Genomic DNA, 25,268 nt, shown 5'->3' with positions numbered 1-25,268 from the left:
TCGGCCGCGCCACCTCACACTAGGTCGCCCAGGACGCATTCCTGCACCGCCGGCGGCGGCGTTGTGCTCCTGCCACTGGCGAGCTGGGCGGCCGGCGGGATGCCTGCTAGGTGTTTGCGGAAATCACTGAGGCGGAGGAGGGGTTAACTGGGTCACCTAACGTCCGTCTCATCGCGCTCTGTTTGGCCCATGCCACGTCGACCTGACAATGGGACCCACCTATCAGATTCAGCGTCAAAACGGCTCTAATCAATCGATCAGCGCTTTCGGCAAACTGTCAGCACCGGTGGGTTTTATAGCAACAAAAAAGAAAACGAAACATTGTGGTTTTTTAATTTAGGGTCCATAATTATGATGTTTTTTTTTTGCAATTTACTCATAATTTGGTAACAATCCAGCTGAGACCAACATAATGAATAGCAAAAAAATAAATTCATAATGCATAGCAAATCGATTCATGCTGAAAACAAATTCATTCGTGCTGACAACAACTGCACAACAAGATAGTAAATTCATTCGTGCTAACAACAACAACGTACTAATGCATAGTTCTATGTGAATTGCAGTTGGACGAACGAGAAAAGACTAGACAGCTCTGCTCACAATTCGATCTGGCACATCTCAAAATCAGAAGCACGCAGGTGGCAGACTAACTTACAGGGATCCTTTCTGCTTTTGTAGTAGTACTTGAGGCTGGAGTTAATTGCAAGGAACTACCACACTTCGGCATGTCGTGACGAGTCAGTACCACTAGACATTTTTTTTGTCATGCAGTGCCAACTCTAAGCCTAAGTGTTGCAAAACGGTCTGACAGCCGTATAAGCGCGTATTGACCACGTATCTGACCGACCGGGCCCACTTGTCAGGTGCCATGATGGCCTACCCGCTCGCACCCGCTCGGTCACTCGATCCAGCCCGGCTCAGTCGCACCAAGTAGCTGGGTCGGGTCGAATCGGACCGGAACCAGCCGCACTCTGTCCCTCTCCTCGCCCCATTGCCCTCGTCTCTCCCATCCGCCGCCGCGTCCGCCATCGCCGCCGCGCCATGGTCTTCGAGGATGAGAGCAGCGACGACCTGTCCAGCCGGCAGATCTCCTCCTCCTCCGACGGTATGCATTATCAGGTCAGTGCTAGAGCTAGGGTGAGTTGGGGTTAGGGTTTCTGATTTGGGGATTTTGGTGATTTGCTTATCTGGTTTTCTGATTTGGGGATTTGCTCATGTACATTCATGCTAGCATTGAAGACCAAGACTACAATGGCTTGGAGAACGCACCAGAGGGGCTCTGCGTGGAGCATCAGCTGCCAACTGAGCGTCGTGTAGCTTTTGAATCATTTGAGATGGGCAGGAGGTTTCTAGTTTGTGCTCAGCCTGTAAGGTTCATGCTCTCTCTCTATGTTCACTGTAATATAGTTGGTAGCCTCTGTTTAGTAAGTTAGTAGTACCGATGGAGTACTCCTACCGATGATGAAGCACATTGTTTAGTTATTTATTAGTAAGTTAGTAGCTTTGATGCTCACCTTTGTTAAAGACGCTAGCTGATGTTAGTAATATATATGGGCAGCAGCTAGTTGGTAGTGGAGATGCTCAGAGTTTAGTTATTTATTAGTACTGAAGCTCATTGCAACATGTTGTGTAGGCATGTGCTCATGTATATTCCTGTTTAATTAAATTGCCCACTTTTTTGTAATATTATATATGACCAGCAACTTAGTTAGCAGTGTAGATGCTAATTTTTAATTGGGGCAGTATAGGTTGCAGTAGAAGTAGCAGTGTTCAGTTGACCAGAGTGTTTAGTTGCACTAGAAGTAGCAGTGTTTAGTTGACCAGTGTAGATGCTAATTTTTAATTGGGGCAGTATAGGTTGTAGTTCTTATGCTCTTAGTTGATTTTTTCAAAGTGCCCTTTTATAATTGTAATTCTTGAGAGAGTAACAATATAAACTAGTAGAATGCCCGTGCGTTGCCATTGGCTTTCGAAATGTCTTGCTGGCATTACATAAAAATAGCGCATGTAAATTTCACATGGCAGAGGCACAATCTGGTAATAATTGAAGTCCACTTCGCTTGCAATGTAAATTGGTAACAAAATGACAATTTTACAATGTATACATGTAGATCAATTATCCAACTAAAAATATGTTACAAATTAAGATATAATTGATGCATTTAAGAAGTTCTAGCACAATATCAGGAATGTTGTCTTTATGTTTCATTCGACACATTAGGAGTAGAGATTCGCATGATATTTGAGCAAGTATAATAAAACATCCTCCTCAATTCATGGGAAAATATCTGGTACTCCCATCCTTGAGGTACTCCATGTGCTCAAAGTCCAAAAACAAATGTTAAATGTTTTAAAAAAATAGAAAAAAATGTGAATGTTCTCAAGGAATGTAACTACAACCCCTAAAAATTTCAGGTCAAAACTCAAAATGTACATTGAGAAACAAAAATATGAAATCCAGATATGAATAGTGTCAGTGTTGATTTTCTCTTTTCTTTTACACTATTCATGCAAGATTTCACATTTTTGTTCCTTAATGTGCATTTTGAATTTGGATCTGAAATTTGTAGGGGTTGTAGTTACATTCCTTGTGAACATTCATAATTTTTTCCAGAATTTTTTAAAACATTTATGAATGGTTTCTTTAAACTTGGAGCACCGGGAGTACCCCATCCCTACGAGTACCTGATATTTTCCCGTCAATTCATACCCATCCTGCACAAGCAATATATATAGTTAGCAAGAGTACTTCATGTTGGAGGTCTTAAAATGTGTAACGGAGAATACTCATCATGCAAACCAGATGAACCAATTATTCACCGTTCCACCAGAGCATAAAATTTAAAAAAAAACATAATGTCCAGATACATCCCTGCAATTTTCTAAATTATTATTATCTTGAATATATTGATAAAAAATGCTTGTATTTTGAATGGTATGATAATGAAATATATAAATTTACCCGTCTATGCTCGTTTAAATACCAAGCAGAAATAAACGTCGCCATCTAGATATATCTGAATTCCAGCCGGGAGAAATAGAAATAAAAAATCATTAGGGGCACAACATTATGCTCCTCACATATGCAGTTTTAGCATAGGTCATTACAAACAACCGTACATAACGAACTATCGGAAGCTCTGCATACCGGATTCTTGCCGCATCAAAAAGTCCAAAAAACATCAGAATAGGAATATGAATTCTCTAACTACAAACTGACATAATACATGCTCGTTCATACCAACAAGCATATCACCACCAGGTGCTCATCATTTTCTTACCATCCCTCTCATTTATCCTCTGCGTACCATCATCATATTCACAACAAGTAAAGCATCCATCTAAGTGTCATTGGTGACTCTCGAAACTATCGCCACAAAAGCAATTCAGGATAAATATTGGTGAATCACTGGAGACATTGTAGACAACGGTAAAGCTCTTGTAGATGAGCAGGCCCCTAAAAAGCAACTACTGCACGACCATGTTAGTGCTATCATAGGCCCCAACATTTAGTTCCTCACCTAGGTACCAGCAAGGATGTGAGCCCCGAACATAGTTTAGATGCCCGCAATAATAACATTTACATAGAATTGATGCATGCAATAACTAAAACAATGGTAGACCTAAGATCTTTTAGTGCGGACATAAACTCAGAAAACCTGGAAGAAAGATACTTATCATATCAGGAATAGTCTCAATTCGGGATATAGGTGTAGACATGTCGATAACTTCATATGGTTATAACCGAAGCCGTAAGCTAGCTCTTGATATACATTAGCCGGTAATAAGATTTTTAAGAACGCGAGTTAGTTGAACACTACTGATACACCACAAGATGTTAACATTACCCCAAAATGGAAATGCACTGGTGGTAAGACTCTGAAGTGTAAATCATAACAAACATAATGCTATTTTTAGTGCAATAGACAATCAAAGCAAAAAGGACAACCTCCACAATCAAGATAAATTAATTACTATCTTCGAAACATTAGAGCTGTTTTACACTTTTACCATGAAATTATATATGCGACGATATACTGTACAACATTAGAGCTGTTTTACACTTTTACCATGAAATTATATATGCGAAGAACTGTACAAACAAGTGCTCCTGTGGGTAATCATCTCCAATCATGACACCAATCTACAATTGGCCGAAGTGTTTCAGTAGCATGGCATGAAGGAAATATGCCCTAGAGGCAATAATAAAGTTATGATTTATTTCCTTATTTCATGATAAATGTTTATTATTTATGCTAGAATTGTATTAACCGGAAACATAACACATGTGTGAATACATAGACAAAGAGAGTGTCACTAGTATGCCTCTACTTGACTAGCTCGTTGAATCAAAGATGGTTAAGTTTCCTAGCCATAGACATGAGTTGTCATTTGATTAACGGGGTCACATCATTAGAGAATGATGTGATTGACTTGACCCATTCCGTTAGCATAGCACTTGATCGTTTAGTTTGTTGCTATTGCTTTCTTCATGACTTATACATGTTCCTATGACTATGAGATTATGCAACTCCCGTTTACCGGAGGAACACTTTGTGTGCTACCAAACGTCACAACGTAACTGGGTGATTATAAAGGTGCTCTACAGGTGTCTCTGAAGGTACTTGTTGGGTTGGCGTATTTCGAGATTAGGATTTGTCACTCCGATTGTCGGAGAGGTATCTCCGGGCCCACTCGGTAATGCACATCACTATAAGCCTTGCAAGCATTGCAACTAATGAGTTAGTTGCGGGATGATGTGTTACGGAACGAGTAAAGAGACATGCCGGTAACGAGATTGAACTAGGTATTGAGATACCAACGATCGAATCTCGGGCAAGTAACATACCGATGACAAAGGGAACAACGCATGTAGTTATGCGGTCTGACCGATAAAGATCTTCGTAGAATATGTGGGAGCCAATATGAGCATCCAGGTTCCGCTATTGGTTATTGACAAGAGACGTGTCTCGGTCATGTCCACATAGTTTTCGAACCCGTAGGGTCCGCACGCTTAAAGTTCGATGACAGTTATATTATGAGTTTATGTGTTTTGATGTACCGAAGGGGTTCGGAGTCCCGGATGAGATCGGGGACATGACGAGGAGTCTCGAAATGATCGAGATGTAAAGATCGATATATTGGACGACTATATTCGGACATTGGAAAGGTTCCGAGTGATTCAGGTATTTTCGGGACTACCGGGGAGTTACGGGAATTCGTATTGGGCCTTAATGGGCCATACGGGACAGGAGAGAAAGGCCTCAAAGGGTGGCCGCACCCCTCCCCATGGGCTGGTCCGAATTGGACTAGGGAGGGGGGAGCCCCCTTCCTTCGTTCTCCTTTCCCTTCCCTTTCCTTCCCTCCTACTCCTACTACTTGGAAGGGCTCCTAGTTCTACTAGGAAAGGGGGAATCCTACTCCCGGTGGGAGTAGGACTCCCCTAGGGCGCGCCATAGAGAGGGCCGGCCCTCCCCTCCTCCACTCCTTTATATACGGGGGTAGGGGGGCACCCCAAAGACACAACAATTGATCGTTTGATCCTTTAGCCATGTGCGGTGCCCCCCACCATAGTCCACCTCGATATTACTGTAGCGGTGCTTAGGCGAAGCCCTGCGTCGGTAGAACATCAACATCGTCACCACGCCGTCGTTCTGACGAAACTCTCCCTCAACACTCGGCTGGATCGGAGTTCGAGGGACGTCATCGGGCTGAACGTGTGCTGAACTCGGAGTTGCCGTACGTGTTGGGGAACGTAGCAGAAATTTAAAATTTTCCTACGTGTCACCAAGATCTATCTATGGAGAGACCAGCAACGAGGGGAAGGAGAGTGCATCTACATACCCTTGTAGATCGCTAAGCGGAAGCGTTCAAGTGAACGGGGTTGATGGAGTCGTACTCGTCGTGATCCAAATCACCGATGACCAAGTGCCGAACGGACGGCACCTCCGCGTTCAACACACGTACAGCCCGGTGACGTCTCCCACGCCTTGATCCAGCAAGGAGAGAGGGAGAGGTTGAGGAAGACTCCATCCAGCAGCAGCACAATGGCGTGGTGGTGGTGGAGGAGCGTGGCAATCCTGCAGGGCTTCGCCAAGCACCATGGGAGAGGAGGAGGTGTTGGAGAAGGGAGAAGGAGGCAACCAAAGGCATGGGATGAAAAGCCCTCCTTCCCCCACTATATATAGGAGGGCCTAGGGGGGGCGCCGGCCCTAGGAGATCCAATCTCCTAGGGGGGCGGCGGCCAAGGGAGGTTTCCCTCCCCCCCAAGGCACCTAGGGGGTGCCTTCCACTAGTGGGACTCTTCCCCTTTGGAAACCCTAGGCGCATGGGCCCCTTGGGGCTGGTGCCCTTGGCCCATGTAGGCCAAGGCGCACCCCCTACAGCCCATGTGGCCCCCGGGGCAGGTGGCCCCACCCGGTGGACCCCCGGGACCCTTCCGGTGGTCCCGGTACAATACCGATGACCCCGAAACTTGTCCCGATGGCCGAAACAGGACTTCCTATATATAAATCTTTACCTCCGGACCATTCCGGAACTCCTCGTGACGTCCGAGATCTCATCCGGGACTCCGAACAACATTCGGTAACCACATACAAGCTTCCTTTATAACCCTAGCGTCATCGAACCTTAAGTGTGTAGACCCTACGGGTTCGGGAACCATGCAGACATGACCGAGACGTTCTCCGGTCAATAACCAACAGCGGGATCTGGATACCCATGTTGGCTCCTACATGTTCCACGATGATCTCATCGGATGAACCACGATGTCAAGGACTCAATCAATCCCGTATACAATTCCCTTTGTCTATCGGTACGATACTTGCCCGAGATTCAATCGTCGGTATACCGATACCTTGTTCAATCTCGTTACCGACAAGTCTCTTTACTCGTTCCATAACACATCATCCCGTGATCAACTCCTTGATCACATTGTGCACATTATGATGATGTCCTACCGAGTGGGCCCAGAGATACCTCTCCGTTTACACGGAGTGACAAATCCCAGTCTCGATTCGTGCCAACCCAACAGACACTTTCGGAGATACCCGTAGTGTACCTTTATAGCCACCCAGTTACGTTGTGAAGTTTGGCACACCCAAAGTATTCCTACGGTATCCGGGAGTTGCACAATCTCATGGTCTAAGGAAGTGATACTTGACATTAGAAAAGCTTTAGCATACGAACTACACGATCTAGTGCTATACTTAGGATTGGGTCTTGTCCATCACATCATTCTCCTAATGATGTGATCCCGTTATCAATGACATCCAATGTCCATGGTCAGGAAACCGTAACCATCTATTGATCAACGAGCTAGTCAACTAGAGGCTTACTAGGGACATGGTGTTGTCTATGTATCCACACATGTATCAGAGTTTCCTATCAATACAATTATAGCATGGATAATAAACGATTATCATGAACAAGGAAATATAATAATAATCAATTTATTATTGCCTCTAGGGCATATTTCTAACAGTCTCCCACTTGCACTAGAGTCAATAATCTAGTTCACATCGCCATGTGATTAACACTCACAGGTCACATCGCCATGTGACCAACATCCAATGAGTTTACTAGAGTCAATAATCTAGTTCACATCACTATGTGATTAACACTCAATGAGTTCTGGGTTTGATCATGTTGCTTGTGAGAGAGGTTTTAGTCAACGGGTCTAAACCTTTCAGATCCGTGTGTGCTTTACAAATCTCTATGTCATCTCCTAGATGCAGCTACCACGCTCTATTTGGAGCTATTCCAAATAACTGTTCTACTTGGAGCTATTCTAAATTGTTGCTCCATTATACGTATCCGGTATCTCTACTCAGAGCTATCCGGATAGGTGTTAAGCTTGCATCGACGCAACTCTTTACGTCGAACTCTTTATCACCTCCATAATCGAGAAAATTCCTTAGTCCACTAGTTACCAACTGTTCTGGAGAGACCGAATCACTCTATCCATTGCAGGATGGCCGGATTGGTGAAGGATCTGAGGGCAACAGTATTCCGGACTCCCCGGATCTGCCGAGCCGGGCCGTTATCTTCATGGCCGATATGATGGGGAACGTTGCAGAAAACAAAAAAAATTCCTACGGTTTCACCAAGATCCATCTATGAGTTCATCTAGCAACGAGTGATCGGATGCATCTACATACCTTTGTAGATCGCGAGTGGAAGCGTTCAAAGAACGGGGATGAGGGAGTCGTACTCGACGTGATCCAAATCGCCGGAGATCCTAGCGCCGAACGGACGGCACCTCCGCGTTCAACACACGTACGGTCAGCGTAACGTCTCCTCCTTCTTGATCCAGCAAGGGGAAGGAGAGGTTGATGAAGATCCAGCAGCACGACGGCGTGGTGGTGGATGCAGGGCGTCACAGTAGCAGGGCTTCGCCGTATACTACGAGAGAGAGGTGTAGCAGGGGAGAGGGAGGCGCCAAGACTCAAGGTTAGGCTGCCCCCTCCCTCCCCCCTTTTATATATAGGCTCTCCTAGGGGGGGGGGCGCCGGCCCTAGGAGATGAGATCTCCTAGGGGGGCGGCGGCCAGGGCTGGAGTAGCCCCCAAGGCAAGGTGGGGCGCCCCCCCACCCCTAGGGTTCCAACCCTAGGCGCATGGGGTGGGCCTAGGGGGGCACACCAGCCCACTATGGGCTGGTTCCCCTCCCCACTTTGGCCCATGGGGCCCTCCGGGATGGGTGGCCCCACCCGGTGGACCCCCGGGACCCTTCCGGTGGTCCCGGTACAATACCGGTGACCCCGAAACTTGTCCCGATGGCCGAAACAGCACTTCCTATATATAATTCTTTACCTCCGGACCATTCCAAAACTCCTCGTGACATCCGGGATCTCATCCGAGACTCCGAACAACATTCGGGTTACTGCATATACATATCTTTACAACCCTAGCGTCACCGAACCTTAAGTGTGTAGACCCTACGGGTTCGGGAGACATGTAGACATGACCGAGATGACTCTCCGTTCAATAACCAACAGCGGGATATGGATACCCATGTTGGCTCCCACATGCTCCTCGATGATCTCATCGGATGAACCACGATGTCGAGGATTCAAGCAACCCCGTATTCAATTCCCTTTGTCAATCGGTATGTTACTTGCCCGAGATTCGATCGTCGGTATCCCAATACCTTGTTCAATCTCGTTACCGGTAAGTCACTCGTACCGTAATGCATGATCCCGTGACCAGACACTTGGTCACTTTGAGCTCATAATGATGATGCATTACCGAGTGGGCCCAGTGATACCTCTCCGTCATATGGAGTGACAAATCCCAGTCTTGATCCGTGTCAACCCAACAGACACTTTCGGAGATACCTGTAGCATACCTTTATAGTCACCCAGTTACGTTGTGACATTTGGTACACCCAAAGCACTCCTACGGTATCCGGGAGTTACACGATCTCATGGTCTAAGGAAAGGATACTTGACATTGGAAAAACTCTAGCAAACGAACTATACGATCTTATGCTATGTTTAGGATTGGGTCTTGTCCATCACATCATTCTCCTAATGATGTGATCTTGTTATCAATGACATCCAATGTCCATAGTCAGGAAACCACGACTATCTGTTGATCAACGAGCTAGTCAACTAGAGGCTTACTAGGGACATGTTGGTGTCTATTATTCACACATGTATTACGATTTCCGGATAACACAATTATAGCATGAATAAATACAATTATCATGAACAAGGAAATATAATAATAATGCTTTTATTATTGCCTCTAGGGCATATTTCCAACAGTCTCCCACTTGCACTAGAGTCAATAATCTAGTTACATTGTGATGAATCGAACACCCATGGAATTCTGGTGTTGATCATATTTTGCTCTAGGGAGAGGTTTAGTCAACGGATCTGCTACATTCAGGTCCGTATATACTTTACAAATATCAATGTCTCCATCTTGAACATTTTCACGAATGGAGTTGAAGCGACGCTTGATGTGCCTGGTCTTCTTGTGAAACCTGGGCTCCTTGGCAAGTGCAATAGTTCCAGTGTTGTCACAGAAGAGTTTGATTGGCCCCGACGCATTGGGTATGACTCATAGGTCGGTGATGAACTCCTTCACCCAAATTGCTTCATGCGCTGCCTCCGAGGCTGCCATGTACTCCGCTTCACATGTAGATCCCGCCATGACACTCTGCTTGCAACTGCACCAGCTTACTGCCCCACCATTCAAAATATACACGTATCCGGTTTGTGACTTGGAGTCATCCAGATCTGTGTCGAAGCTAGCGTCGACGTAACCCTTTACGACGAGCTCTTCGTCACCTCCATAAACGAGAAACATTTCCTTAGTCCTTTTCAGGTACTTCAGGATATTCTTGACTGCTGTCCAGTGTTCCTTGCCGGGATTACTTTGGTACCTTCCTACCAAACTTACGGAAAGGTTTACATCAGGTCTGGTACACAGCATGGCATACATAATAGAACCTATGGCTGAGGCATAGGGGATGACACTCATCTCTTCTATATCTTCTGCCGTGGTCGGACATTGAGCTGAGCTCAGTTTCACACCTTGTAACACAGGTAAGAACCCCTTCTTAGACTGATCCATATTGAACTTCTTCAATATCTTATCAAGGTATGTGCTTTGTGAAAGACCTATGAGGCGTCTCGATCTATCTCTATAGATCTTGATGCCTAATATATAAGCAGCTTCTCCAAGGTCCTTCGTTGAAAAACTCTTATTCAAGTAGGCCTTAATGCTGTCCAAGAGTTCTATATCATTTCCCATCAAAAGTATGTCATCTACATATAATATGAGAAATGCTACAGAGCTCCCACTCACTTTCTTGTAAACGCAGGCTTCTCCATAAGTCTGTGTAAACCCAAACGCTTTGATCATCTCATCAAAGCGAATGTTCCAACTCCGAGATGCTTGCACCAGCCCATAGATCGAGCGTTGGAGCTTCCACACCTTGTCAGCATTCTTAGGATCGACAAAACCTTCCGGCTGCATCATATACAATTCTTCCTTAAGGAAACCATTAAGGAATGCCGTTTTGAAGTCCATTTGCCATATCTCATAATCATAGTATGCGGCAATTGCTAACATGATTCGGACGGACTTCAGCTTTGCTACGGGAGAGAAAGTCTCATTGTAGTCAACCCCTTGAACTTGTCGATAACCCTTAGCGACAAGCCGAGCTTTATAGATTGTCACATTACCATCCGCGTCTGTCTTCTTCTTAAAGATCCATTTATTTTCTATGGCTCGCCGATCATCGGGCAAGTCAGTCAAAGTCCATACTTCGTTTTCATACATGGATCCTATCTCGGATTTCATGGTTTCCAGCCATTTGTTGGAACCCGGGCCCGCCATCGCTTCTTCATAGTTCGAAGGTTCACCGTTGTCTAACAACATGATTTCCAAGACAGGGTTGCCGTACCAATCTGGTGCGGAACGTGTCCTCGTGGACCTTCGAATTTCAGTAGGAGCTTGATCAGAAGTATCTTGATCATCATCATTTACTTCCTCTCTAGTCGGTGCAGGCACCTCAGGAACATTTTCTTGAGTTGCACCATTTTCCGGTTCAAGAGGTAATACTTCATCAAGTTCTACTTTCCTCCCACTTACTTCTTTCGAGAGAAACTCTTTCTCTAGAAAGGATCCATTCTTGGCAACAAAGATCTTGCCCTCGGATCTGAGGTAGAAGGTATACCCAATAGTTTCTTTAGGGTATCCTATGAAGACGCATTTTTCCGACTTGGGTTCAAGCTTTTCAGGTTGAAGTTTCTTGACATAAGCATCGCATCCCCAAACTTTTAGAAACGATAGCTTAGGTTTCTTCCCAAACCATAATTCATACGGCGTCGTCTCAACGGATTTCGACGGATCCCTATTTAAAGTGAATGCGGCAGTCTCTAAAGCATAGCCCCAAAAAGATAGCGGTAAATCGGCAAGAGACATCATAGATCGTACCATATCTAATAGAGTGCGATTACGATGTTCGGACACACCATTACGCTGAGGTGTTCCAGGCGGCGTGAGTTGTGAAACTATTCCACATTTTCTTAAGTGTGTGCCAAATTCGTGACTCAAGTATTCTCCTCCACGATCTGATCGTAGGAACTTGATTTTTCTGTCACGTTGATTCTCAACCTTACTCTGAAATTCCTTGAACTTTTCAAAGGTTTCAGACTTGTGTTTCATTAAGTAGACATACCCATATCTACTCAAGTCATCAGTGAGGGTGAGAACATAATGATAGCCACCGCGAGCCTGGACGCTCATTGGACCGCACACATCAGTATGTATGATTTCCAATTAGTTGGTTGCTCGCTCCATTGTTACTGAGAACGGAGTCTTGGTCATTTTACCCATGAGGCATGGTTCGCACGTGTCAAATTATTTGTAATCAAGAGACTCTAAAAGTCCATATGCATGGAGCTTCTTCATGCGTTTGACACCTATGTGACCAAGACGGCAGTGCCACAAGTATGTGGGACTATCATTATCAACCTTACATCTTTTGGTATTCACACTATGAACATGTGTAGCATTACGCTCGAGATTCATTAAGAATAAACCATTCACCATCGGAGCATGACCATAAAACATATCTCTCATATAAATAGAACAACCATTATTCTCAGATTTAAATGAGTAGCCATCTCGAATTAAACAAGATCCCGATACAATGTTCATGCTCAAAGCTGGCACTAAATAACAATTATTAAACTTTAAAACTAATCCCGAAGGTAAATGTAGAGGCAGTGTGCCGACGGCGATCACATTGACCTTGGAACCATTCCCGACGCGCATCGTCACCTCGTCCTTTGCCAGTCTCCGCTTATTCCACAGCTCCTGCTTTGAGTTAGAAATGTGAGCAACTGCACCGATATCAAATACCCAGGAGCTACTACGAGTACTGGTAAGGTACACATCAATTACATGTATATCACATATACCTTTCGTTTTGCCGGCCTTCTTGTTCGCTAAGTATTTGGGGCAGTTCCGCTTCCAGTGACCACTTTCCTTGCAATAAAAGCACTCAGTCTCGGGCTTGGGTCCATTCTTTGGCTTCTTCCCGGCAGCTTGCTTGCCGGGCACGGCAACTCCCTTGCCGTCCATCTTGAAGTTCTTTTTACCCTTGCCCTTCTTGAACTTAGTGGTTTTATTGACCATCAACACTTGATGTTCCTTCTTGACTTCTACCTCTGCTGATTTCAGCATAGCAAATACTTCAGGAATGGTCTTTTCCATCCCCTGCATATTGAAGTTCATCACAAAGCTCTTGTAGCTCGGTGGAAGCGACTGAAGGATTCTGTCAATGATCGCGTCATCCGGGAGATTAAATCCCAGCTGAGTCAAGCGGTTATGCAACCCAAACATAGTGAGTATGTGCTCACTGACAGAGCTGTTTTCCTCCATCTTACAGCTGAAGAACTTGTCGGAGACTTGATATCTCTCGACCCGGGCATGAGCTTGGAAAACCATTTTCAGCTCTTCGAACATCTCATATGCTCCGTGTCTCTCAAAACGTTTTTGGAGCCCCGGCTCTAAGCTGTAAAGCATGCCGCACTGAACGAGGGAGTAGTCATCGGTACGTGCCTGCCAAGCGTTCATAACGTCTTGTTTTGCAGGGAGAACAGGTGCGTCACCCAGCGGTGCTTGTAGGACATAATCTTTCTTGGCAGCTATGAGGATGATCCTCAGGTTCCGGACCCAGTCCGTGTAGTTGCTGCCATCGTCTTTCAGCTTGGTTTTCTCTAGGAACGCGTTGAAGTTGAGGACTACGTTGGCCATTTGATCTACAAGACATATTGTAAATATTTTAGACTAAGTTCATGATAATTAAGTTCATCTAATCAAATTATTCAATGAACTCCCACTTAGATAGACATCCCTCCTGTCATCTAAGTATAACATGATCCGAGTTAACTAGGCCGTGTCCGATCATCACGTGAGACGGACTAGTCAACATCGGTGAACATCTTCATGTTGATCGTATCTTCTATACGACTCATGCTCGACCTTTCGGTCTTCTGTGTTCCGAGGCCATGTCTGTACATGCTAGGCTCGTCAAGTCAACCTAAGTGTTTGCATGTGTAAATCTGTCTTACACCCGTTGTATGTGAACGTTGGAATCTAACACCCGATCATCACATGGTGCTTCGAAACAACAAACTGTCGCAACGGTGCACAGTTAGGGGGAACACTTTCTTGAAATTATTATGAGGGATCATCTTATTTACTACCGTCGTTCTAAGTAAACAAGATGCAAAAACATGATAAACATCACATGCAATCGAATAATAAAAGTGACATGATATGGCCAATATCACATAGCTCCTTTGATCTCCATCTTGGGGCTCCATGATCATCTTGTCACCAACATGACACCATGATCTCCATCATCATGATCTCCATCATCGTGTCTCCATGAAGTTGCTCGCCAACTATTACTTCTACTACTATGGCTAACGCGTTTAGCAATAAAGTAAAGTAATTTACATGGCGTTACTCAATGACACGCAGGTCATACAAAAATAAAGACAATTTCTATGGCTCCTGCCGGTTGTCATACTCATCGACATGCAAGTCGTGCTTCCTATTACAATAGCATGAACATCTCATACATCACATATATATCATTCATCATTCATCACAACTTTGTCCATATCACATCACAAAACACTTGCTGCAAAAACAAGTTAGACGTCCTCTAATTGTTGTTGCAAGTTTTACGTGGCTGCAATAGGGTTCTAGCAAGAACGTTTTCTTACCTACGTGAAAGCCACAACGTGATTTGTAAACTTCTATTTACCCTTCATAAGGACCCTTTTCATCGAATCCGCTCCAACTAAAGTAGGAGAGACAGACACCCGCCAGCCACCTTATGCAACTAGTGCATGTTAGTCGGTGGAACCGGTCTCACGTAAGCGTACGTGTAAGGTTGGTCCGGGACGCTTCATCCCACAATACCATTGAAGCAAGATAAGACTAGTAGCGGCAAGAAAGTTGACAACATCTACGCCCACAACAAATTGTGTTCTACTCGCGCAAGAAGAACTACGCATAGACCTAGCTCATGATGCCATTGATGGGGAACGTTGCAGAAAACAAAAAAAATTCCTACGGTTTCACCAAGATCCATCTATGAGTTCATCTAGCAACGAGTGAGCGGATGCATCTACATACCTTTGTAGATCGCGAGCGGAAGCGTTCAAAGAACGGGGATGAGGGAGTCGTACTCGACGTGATCCAAATCACCGGAGATCCTAGCGCCGAACGGACGGCACCTCCGCGTTCAACACACGTACGGTTAGCATAAAGTCTCCTCCTTCTTGATCCAGCAAGGGGGAAGGAGAGGTTGATGAAGATCCAGCAGCACGATGGCGTGGTGGTGGATGCAGGGCGTCACAGTAGCAGGGCTTCGCCGTATACTACGAGAGAGAGGTGTAGCAGGGGAGAGGGAGGCGCCAAGACTCAAGGTTAGGCTGCCCCCTCCCTCCCCCTTTTATATATAGGCTCCCCTAGGGGGGGGGGCGCCGGCCCTAGGAGATGAGATCTCCTAGGGGGGCAGCGGCCAGGGCTGGAGTAGCCCGCAAGGCAAGGTGGGGCGCCCCCCCATCCCTAGGGTTCCAACCCTAGGCGCATGGGGTGGGCCTAGGGGGGCGCACCAGCCCACTATGGGCTGGTTCCCCTCCCCACTTTGGCCCATGGGGCCCTCCGGGATGGGTGGCCCCACCCGGTGGACCCCCGGGACCCTTCCCGTGGTCCCGGTACAATACCGGTGACCCCGAAACTTGTCCCGATGGCCGAAACAACACTACCTATATATAATTCTTTACCTCCGGACCATTCTGAAACTCCTCATGATGTCCGGGATCTCATCCGGGACTCCGAACAACATTCGGGTTACTGCATATACATATCTTTACAACCCTAGCGTCACCGAACCTTAAGTGTGTAGACCCTACGGGTTCGGGAGACATGTAGACATGACCGAGACGACTCTCCGGTCAATAACCAACAGCAGGATCTGGATACCCATGTTGGCTCCCACATGCTCCTCGATGATCTCATCGGATGAACCACGATGTCGAGGATTCAAGCAACCCCGTATTCAATTCCCTTTGTCAATCGGTATGTTACTTGCCCGAGATTCGATCGTCGGTATCCCAATACCTTGTTCAATCTCATTACCGGTCAGTCACTTTACTCATACCGTAATGCATGATCCCGTGACCAGACACTTGGTCACTTTGAGCTCATAATGATGATGCATTACCGAGTGGGCCCAGTGATACCTCTCCGTCATATGGAGTGACAAATCCCAGTCTTGATCCGTGTCAACCCAACAGACACTTTCGGAGATACCTGTAGCATACCTTTATAGTCACCCAGTTACGTTGTGACATTTGGTACACCCAAAGCACTCCTACGGTATCCGGGAGTTACACGATCTCATGGTCTAAGGAAAGGATACTTGACATTGGAAAAACTCTAGCAAACGAACTATACGATCTTATGCTATGTTTAGGATTGGGTCTTGTCCATCACATCATTTTCCTAATGATGTGATCTCGTTATCAATGACATCCAATGTCCATAGTCAGGAAACCACGACTATCTGTTGATCAACGAGCTAGTCAACTAGAGGCTTACTAGGGACATGTTGGTGTCTATTATTCACACATGTATTACGATTTCCGGATAACACAATTATAGCATGAATAAAGACAATTATCATGAACAAGGAAATATAATAATAATGCTTTTATTATTTCCTCTAGGGCATATTTCCAACAGTCTCCCACTTGCACTAGAGTCAATAATCTAGTTACATTGTGATGAATCGAACACCCATGGAATTCTGGTGTTGATCATGTTTTGCTCTAGGGAGAGGTTTAGTCAACGGATCTGCTACATTCAGGTCCGTATGTACTTTACAAATATCAATGTCTCCATCTTGAACATTTTCACGAAGGGAGTTGAAGCAACGCTTGATGTGCCTGGTCTTCTGGTGAAACCTGGGCTCCTTGGCAAGTGCAATAGCTCCAGTGTTGTCACAGAAGAGTTTGATTGGCCCCGATGCATTGGGTATGACTCCTAGGTCGGTGATGAACTCCTTCACCCAAATTGCTTCATGCACTGCCTCCGAGGCTGCCATGTACTCCGCTTCACATGTAGATCCCGCCACGACGCTCTGCTTGCAACTGCACCAGCTTACTGCCCCACCATTCAAAATATACACGTATCCGGTTTGTGACTTGGAGTCATCCAGATCTGTGTCGAAGCTAGCGTCGACGTAAACCTTTACGACGAGCTCTTCGTCACCTCCATAAACGAGAAACATTTCCTTAGTCCTTTTCAGGTACTTCAGGATATTCTTGACCGCTGTCCAGTGTTCCTTGCCGGGATTACTTTGGTACCTTCCTACCAAACTTACGACAAGGTTTACATCAGGTCTGGTACACAGCATGGCATACATAATAGAACCTATGGCTGAGGCATAGGGGATGACACTCATCTCTTCTATATCTTCTGCCGTGGTCGGACATTGAGCTGAGCTCAATTTCACACCTTGTAACACAGGTAAGAACCCCTTCTTAGACTGATCCATATTGAACGTCTTCAATATCTTATCAAGGTATGTGCTTTGTGAAAGACCTATGAGGCGTCTCGATCTATCTCTATAGATCTTGATGCCTAATATATAAGCAGCTTCTCCAAGGTCCTTCATTGAAAAACTCTTATTCAAGTAGGCCTTAATGCTGTCCAAGAGTTCTATATCATTTCCCATCAAAAGTATGTCATCTACATATAATATGAGAAATGCTACAGAGCTCCCACTCACTTTCTTGTAAACGCAGGCTTCTCCATAAGTCTGTGTAAACCCAAACGCTTTGATCATCTCATCAAAGCGAATGTTCCAACTCCGAGATGCTTGCACCAGCCCATAGATCGAGCGTTGGAGCTTGCACACCTTGTCAGCATTCTTAGGATCGACAAAACCTTCCGGCTGCATCATATACAATTCTTCCTTAAGGAAACCATTAAGGAATGCCATTTTGACGTCCATTTGCCATATCTCATAATCATAGTATGCGGCAATTGCTAACATGATTCGGACGGACTTCAGCTTTGCTACGGGAGAGAAAGTCTCATCGTAGTCAACCCCTTGAACTTGTCGATAACCCTTAGCGACAAGCCGAGCTTTATAGATGGTCACATTACCATCCGCGTCTGTCTTCTTCTTAAAGATCCATTTATTTTCTATGGCTCGCCAATCATCGGGCAAGTCAGTCAAAGTCCATACTTCGTTTTCATACATGGATCCTATCTCGGATTTCATGGCTTCCAGCCATTTGTTGGAACCCGGGCCCTCCATCGCTTCTTCATAGCTCGAAGGTTCACCGTTGTCTAACAACATGATTTCCAAGACAGGGTTGCCGTACCAATCTGGTGCGGAACGTGTCCTCGTGGACCTTCGAATTTCAGTAGGAGCTTGATCAGAAGTATCTTGATCATCATCATTAACTTCCTCTCTAGTCGATGCAGGCACCTCAGGAACATTTTCTTGAGTTGCGCCATTTTCCGGTTCAATAGGTAATACTTCATCAAGTTCTACTTTCCTCCCACTTACTTCTTTCGAGAGAAACTCTTTCTCTAGAAAGGATCCATTCTTGGCAACAAAGATCTTGCCCTCGGATCTGAGGTAGAAGGTATACCCAATAGTTTCTTTAGGGTATCCTATGAAGACACATTTTTCCGACTTGGGTTCGAGCTTTTCAGGTTGAAGTTTCTTGACATAAGCATCGCATCCCCAAACTTTTAGAAACGATAGCTTAGGTTTCTTCCCAAACCATAATTCATACGGTGTCGTCTCAACGGATTTCGACAGAGCCCTATTTAAAGTGAATGCGGCAGTCTCTAAAGCATAGCCCCAAAAAGATAGCGGTAAATCGGCAAGAGACATCATAGATCGCACCATATCTAATAAAGTGCGATTACGACGTTCGGACACACCATTACGCTAAGGTGTTCCAGGCGGCGTGAGTTGTGAAACTATTCCACATTTTCTTAAGTGTGTGTCAAATTCGTGACTCAAGTATTCTCCTCCACGATCTGATCGTAGGAACTTGATTTTTTTTTCACGTTGATTCTCAACCTCACTCTGAAATTCCTTGAACTTTTCAAAGGTTTCAGACTTGTGTTTCATTAAGTAGACATACCCATATCTACTCAAGTCATCAGTGAGGGTGAGGACATAACGATAGCCACCGCGAGCCTCGACGCTCATTGGACCGCACACATCAGTATGTATGATTTCCAATAAGTTGGTTGCTCGCTCCATTGTTCCTGAGAACGGAGTCTTGGTCATTTTACCCATGAGGCATGGTTCGCACGTGTCAAATGATTCGTAATCAAGAGACTCTAAAAGTCCATATGCATGGAGCTTCTTCATGCGTTTGACACCTATGTGACCAAGGCGGCAGTGCCACAAGTATGTGGGACTATCATTATCAACCTTACATCTTTTGGTATTCACACTATGAACATGTGTAGCATTACGCTCGAGATTCTTTAAGAATAGACCATTCACCATCGGAGCATGACCATAAAACATATCTCTCATATCAATAGAACAACCATTATTCTCAGATTTAAATGAGTAGCCATCTCGAATTAAACGAGATCCCGATACAATGTTCATGCTCAAAGCTGGCACTAAATAACAATTATTAAGCTTTAAAACTAATCCCGAAGGTAAATGTAGAGGCAGGGTGCCGACGGAGATCACATTGACCTTGGAACCATTCCCGACGCGCATCGTCACCTCGTCCTTTGCCAGTCTCCGCTTATTCCGCAGCTCCTGCTTTGAGTTACAAATGTGAGCAACTGCACCGGTATCAAATACCCAGGAGCTACTACGAGTACTGGTAAGGTACACATCAATTACATGTATATCACATATACCTTTCGTTTTGCCGGCCTTCTTGTCCGCTAAGTATTTTGGGCAGTTCCGCTTCCAGTGACCACTTTCCTTGCAATAAAAGCACTCAGTCTCGGGCTTGGGTCCATTCTTTGGCTTCTTCCCGGCAGCTTGCTTGCCGGGCGCGGCAACTCCCTTGCCGTCCTTCTTGAAGTTCTTTTTACCCTTGCCCTTCTTGAACTTAGTGGTTTTATTGGCCATCAACACTTGATGTTCCCTCTTGACTTCTACCTCTGCTGATTTCAGCATAGCAAATACTTCAGGAATGGTCTTTTCCATCCCCTGCATATTGAAGTTCATCACAAAGCTCTTGTAGCTCGATGGAAGCGACTGAAGGATTCTGTCAATGACCGCGTCATTCGGGAGATTAACTCCCAGCTGAGTCAAGCGGTTATGCAACCCAGACATAGTGAGTATGTGCTCACTGACAGAACTGTTTTCCTCCATCTTACAGCTGAAGAACTTGTCGGAGACTTGATATCTCTCGACCCAGGTATGAGCTTGGAAAACCATTTTCAGCTCTTCGAACATCTCATATGCTCCGTGTCTCTCAAAACGTTTTTGGAGCCCCGGATCTAAGCTGTAAAGCATGCCGCACTGAACGAGGGAGTAGTCATCGGTACGTGCCTGCCAAGCGTCCATAACGTCTTGTTCTGCAGGGAGAACATGTGCGTCACCCAGCGGTGCTTGTAGGACATAATCTTTCTTGGCAGCTATGAGGATGATCCTGAGGTTCCGGACCCAGTCCGTGTAGTTGCTGCCATCGTCTTTCAGCTTGGTTTTTTCTAGGAACATGTTGAAGTTGAGGACTACGTTGGCCATTTGATCTACAAGACATATTGTAAATATTTTAGACTAAGTTCATGATAATTAAGTTCATCTAATCAAATTATTCAATGAACTCCCACTTAGATAGACATCCCTCCTGTCATCTAAGTATAACATGATCCGAGTTAACTAGGCCGTGTCCGATCATCACGTGAGACGGACTAGTCAACATCGGTGAACATCTTCATGTTGATCGTATCTTCTATACGACTCATGCTCGACCTTTCGGTCTTCTGTGTTCCGAGGCCATGTCTGTACATGCTAGGCTCGTCAAGTCAACCTAAGTGTTTGCATGTGTAAATCTGTCTTACACCCGTTGTATGTGAACGTTGGAATCTAACACCCGATCATCACGTGGTGCTTCGAAACAACGAACTGTCGCAACGGTGCACAGTTAGGGGGAACACTTTCTTGAAATTATTATGAGGGATCATCTTATTTACTGCCGTCGTTCTAAGTAAACAAGATGCAAAAACATGATAAACAGCACATGCAATCGAATAATAAAAGTGACATGATATGGCCAATATCACATAGCTCCTTTGATCTCCATCTTGGGGCTCCATGATCATCTTGTCACCGGCATGACACCATGATCTCCATCATTGTGTCTCCATGAAGTTGCTCGCCAACTATTACTTCTACTACAATGGCTAACGCATTTAGCAATAAAGTAAAGTAATTTACATGGCGTTACTCAATGACACGCAGGTCATACAAAAATAAAGACAACTCCTATGGCTCCTGCCGGTTGTCATACTCATCGACATGCAAGTCATGATTCCTATTACAATAGCATGAACATCTCATACATCACATATATATCATTCATCATTCATCACAACTTTGGCCATATCACATCACAAAACACTTGCTGCAAAAACAAGTTAGACGTCCTCTAATTGTTGTTGCAAGTTTTACGTGGCTGCAATAGGGTTCTAGCAAGAACGTTTTCTTACCTACGTGAAAGCCAGAACGTGATTTGTCAACTTCTATTTACCCTTCATAAGGACCCTTTTCATCGAATCCGCTCCAACTAAAGTAGGAGAGGCAGACACCCGCCAGCCACCTTATGCAACTAGTGCATGTTAGTCGGTGGAACCGGTCTCACGTAAGCGTACGTGTAAGGTTGGTCCGGGCCGCTTCATCCCACAATACCGTTGAAGCAAGATAAGACTAGTAGCGGCAAGAAAGTTGACAACATCTACGCCCACAACAAATTGTGTTCTACTCGCGCAAGAAGAACTACGCATAGACCTAGCTCATGATGCCACTGATCGGGAACGTTGCAGGAAACAAAAAAATTTCCTACGGTTTCACCAAGATCCATCTATGAGTTCATCTAGCAACGAGTGATCGGATGCATCTACATACCTTTGTAGATCGCGAGCGGAAGCGTTCAAAGAACGGGGATGAGGGAGTCGTACTCGACGTGATCCAAATCACCGGAGATCCTAGCGCCGAACGGACGGCACCTCCGCGTTCAACACACGATGAAGATCCAGCAAGGGGGAAGGAGAGGTTGATGAAGATCCAGCAGCACGATGGCGTGGTGGTGGATGCAGGGCGTCACAGTAGCAGGGCTTCGCCGTATACTACGAGAGAGAGGTGTAGCAGGGGAGAGGGAGGCGCCAAGACTCAAGGTTAGGCTGCGCCCTCCCTCCCCCCTTTTATATATAGGCTCCCCTAGGGGGGGCGGCCCTAGGAGATGAGATCTCCTAGGGGGGGCGGCGGCCAGGGCTGGAGTAGCCCCCAAGGCAAGGTGGGGCGCCCCCACCCCTAGGGTTCCAACCCTAGGCGCATGGGGTGGGCCTAGGGGGGCGCACCAGCCCACTATGGGCTGGTTCCCCTCCCCACTTTGGCCCATGGGGCCCTCAGGGATGGGTGGCCCCACCCGGTGGACCCCCGGGACCCTTCCGGTGGTCCCGGTACAATACCGGTGACCCCGAAACTTGTCCCGATGGCCGAAACAACACTTCCTATATATAATTCTTTACCTCCGGACCATTCCGAAACTCCTCGTGACATCCGGGATCTCATCCGGGACTCCGAACAACATTCGGGTTACTGCATATACATATCTTTACAACCCTAGCGTCACCGAACCTTAAGTGTGTAGACCCTGCAGGTTCGGGAGACATGTAGACATGACCGAGACGACTCTCCGGTCAATAACCAACAGCAGGTTCTTGATACCCATGTTGGCTCCCACATGCTCCTCGATGATCTCATCGGATGAACCACGATGTCGAGGATTCAAGCAACCCCGTATTCAATTCCCTTTGTCAATCGGTATGTTACTTGCCCGAGATTCGATCGTCGGTATCCCAATACCTTGTTCAATCTCGTTACCGGTCAGTCACTTTACTCGTACCGTAATGCATGATCCCGTGACCAGACACTTGGTCACTTTGAGCTCATAATGATGATGCATTACCGAGTGGGCCCAGTGATACCTCTCCGTCATATGGAGTGACAAATCCCAGTCTTGATCCGTGTCAACCCAACAGACACTTTCGGAGATACCCGTAGCATACCTTTATAGTCACCCAGTTACGTTGTGACGTTTGGTACACCCAAAGCACTCCTACGGTATCCGGGAGTTACACGATCTCATGGTCTAAGGAAAGGATACTTGACATTGGAAAAACTCTAGCAAACGAACTATACGATCTTATGCTATGTTTAGGATTGGGTCTTGTCCATCACATCATTCTCCTAATGATGTGATCTCGTTATCAATGACATCCAATGTCCATAGTCAGGAAACCACGACTATCTGTTGATCAACGAGCTAGTCAACTAGAGGCTTACTAGGGACATGTTGGTGTCTATTATTCACACATGTATTACGATTTCCGGATAACACAATTATAGCATGAATAAAGACAATTGTCATGAACAAGGAAATATAATAATAATGCTTTTATTATTGCCTCTAGGGCATATTTCCAACACGGTACATAGTCGGCGCCTCACTCATCAACTACTGCAGCAATACTCTCTGGTTCAACAACGGCCACACCGGCGGGGGCAGGAAGCTCTGCGCCGCCTCCGGCTCAAGTCCTGTCTTATTTGTTCGACGCTTTGGCAACATTGATGGCCGCAGACGTGGATGCAGCAGCCAGGGATCAACACAATGCGGAGATTGCAAAGGTAAAAGATCAGATAGCCCAGGCTAAAGCGGACCTAGCGTCGGAGAACGCTAGGATGGCTACAGAACGGGCTGAGTTGGAAGCACAGGCCTACCGGATTAGGCTGGATCGGAGCGCTTCCGAAGAAGTCATGAGAAGAAGGTACCGATCGAATCTCCCATCGAGTTATGAGCCACAGAATCTCTTCAACACCCCAGGAGCAGGAGCTAGTAACCAGCCAATACTGAACCGGGCGGAGGCACCAGGAACAGGAGCGCCAGTTCAACCGCGCACGATGGACCCGCCTCGTCAGAACAACATTGTGCCGCAGTATGTACCAGCACCCCCGGGGCATCATTTCGACCCATTGGACAATATCGTGGCTGCCGCTTCACGCCTGGCAGCCCTCCCAACCGACGGCGAATCACCAGTTGCGATTGAGGCACGTCGGGCTAGGGATCTCCTTCAAACAGCGTTAAAACAGCAGCAGGCATATTCACACAGTCGTGAGAGGATTCATTCCACTCACCGTCCGAGCCGGAGCTATAGCAGACACGTTGAGGACCAACCAGCTGTATCAAGCAGTGCACGTCGCCATAATTCGCCGCAAGGACACAACCCAGCAGGGGGAGGTGCTAATGCACAAGATGTTGTGGATCATGGCCGCGCGCGTCGGGAGGCCGAGTTAGCAGCTCGTCACGGAGCGTGTCAACATACTCCGGTTCACCCGACCGCTTCAGTCGAACCAGGGGTGGTATTCAGTTCCTTAGGGGTGCCATGTCTCACCCCCGCTTTGCGTAATGTGAGACTGCCCAAGGATTTCAAAGGACCTTGTAAGGTGCCCAATTACACCGCCGATTTGCAACCAGAGGCGTGGGTTGAAAGTTACGAGATGGCAATGGAGATGCTGGATGTAGATGAAGCGGTATGTGCTACATACTTCACCATGATGTTGGAGGGAACAACTCGGACTTGGTTAAAAAACTTACCAACTAACTCTGTCGGATCATGGGCCGAATTGAAGCACCGGTTTATCCAGAACTTCAAAGATACTTGTAAGCAGCCCATGTCAATTGTAGATCTGGCCGCTTGTATCCAAGAGGAGGGGGAGTCCACGACCCATTGGGTAAAGCGGGTCTCAACAATTTTGCATTCATTGGATCGTATCAATGCAGATACCGCAGTGCTAACATTAGAGGGCAATTGCCATTTTTTGCCGCTCAAACAGAAGTTGGGAAGGCTCAAACGTCACTGCAATGATATGTCAATGCTTATGGCCGCTTTGGTTAAATACGCCGATTCAGATACTACCAAGGACCCCGACTCAGAG

The sequence above is a fragment of the Triticum urartu genome, chromosome 3A, assembly GCF_056163025.1.
Source record: "Triticum urartu cultivar PI428250 chromosome 3A, HENAU_Tu73, whole genome shotgun sequence".
Classification (NCBI taxonomy): domain Eukaryota; kingdom Viridiplantae; phylum Streptophyta; class Magnoliopsida; order Poales; family Poaceae; genus Triticum; species Triticum urartu.
Note: the sequence above shows the minus strand (reverse complement) of the source record.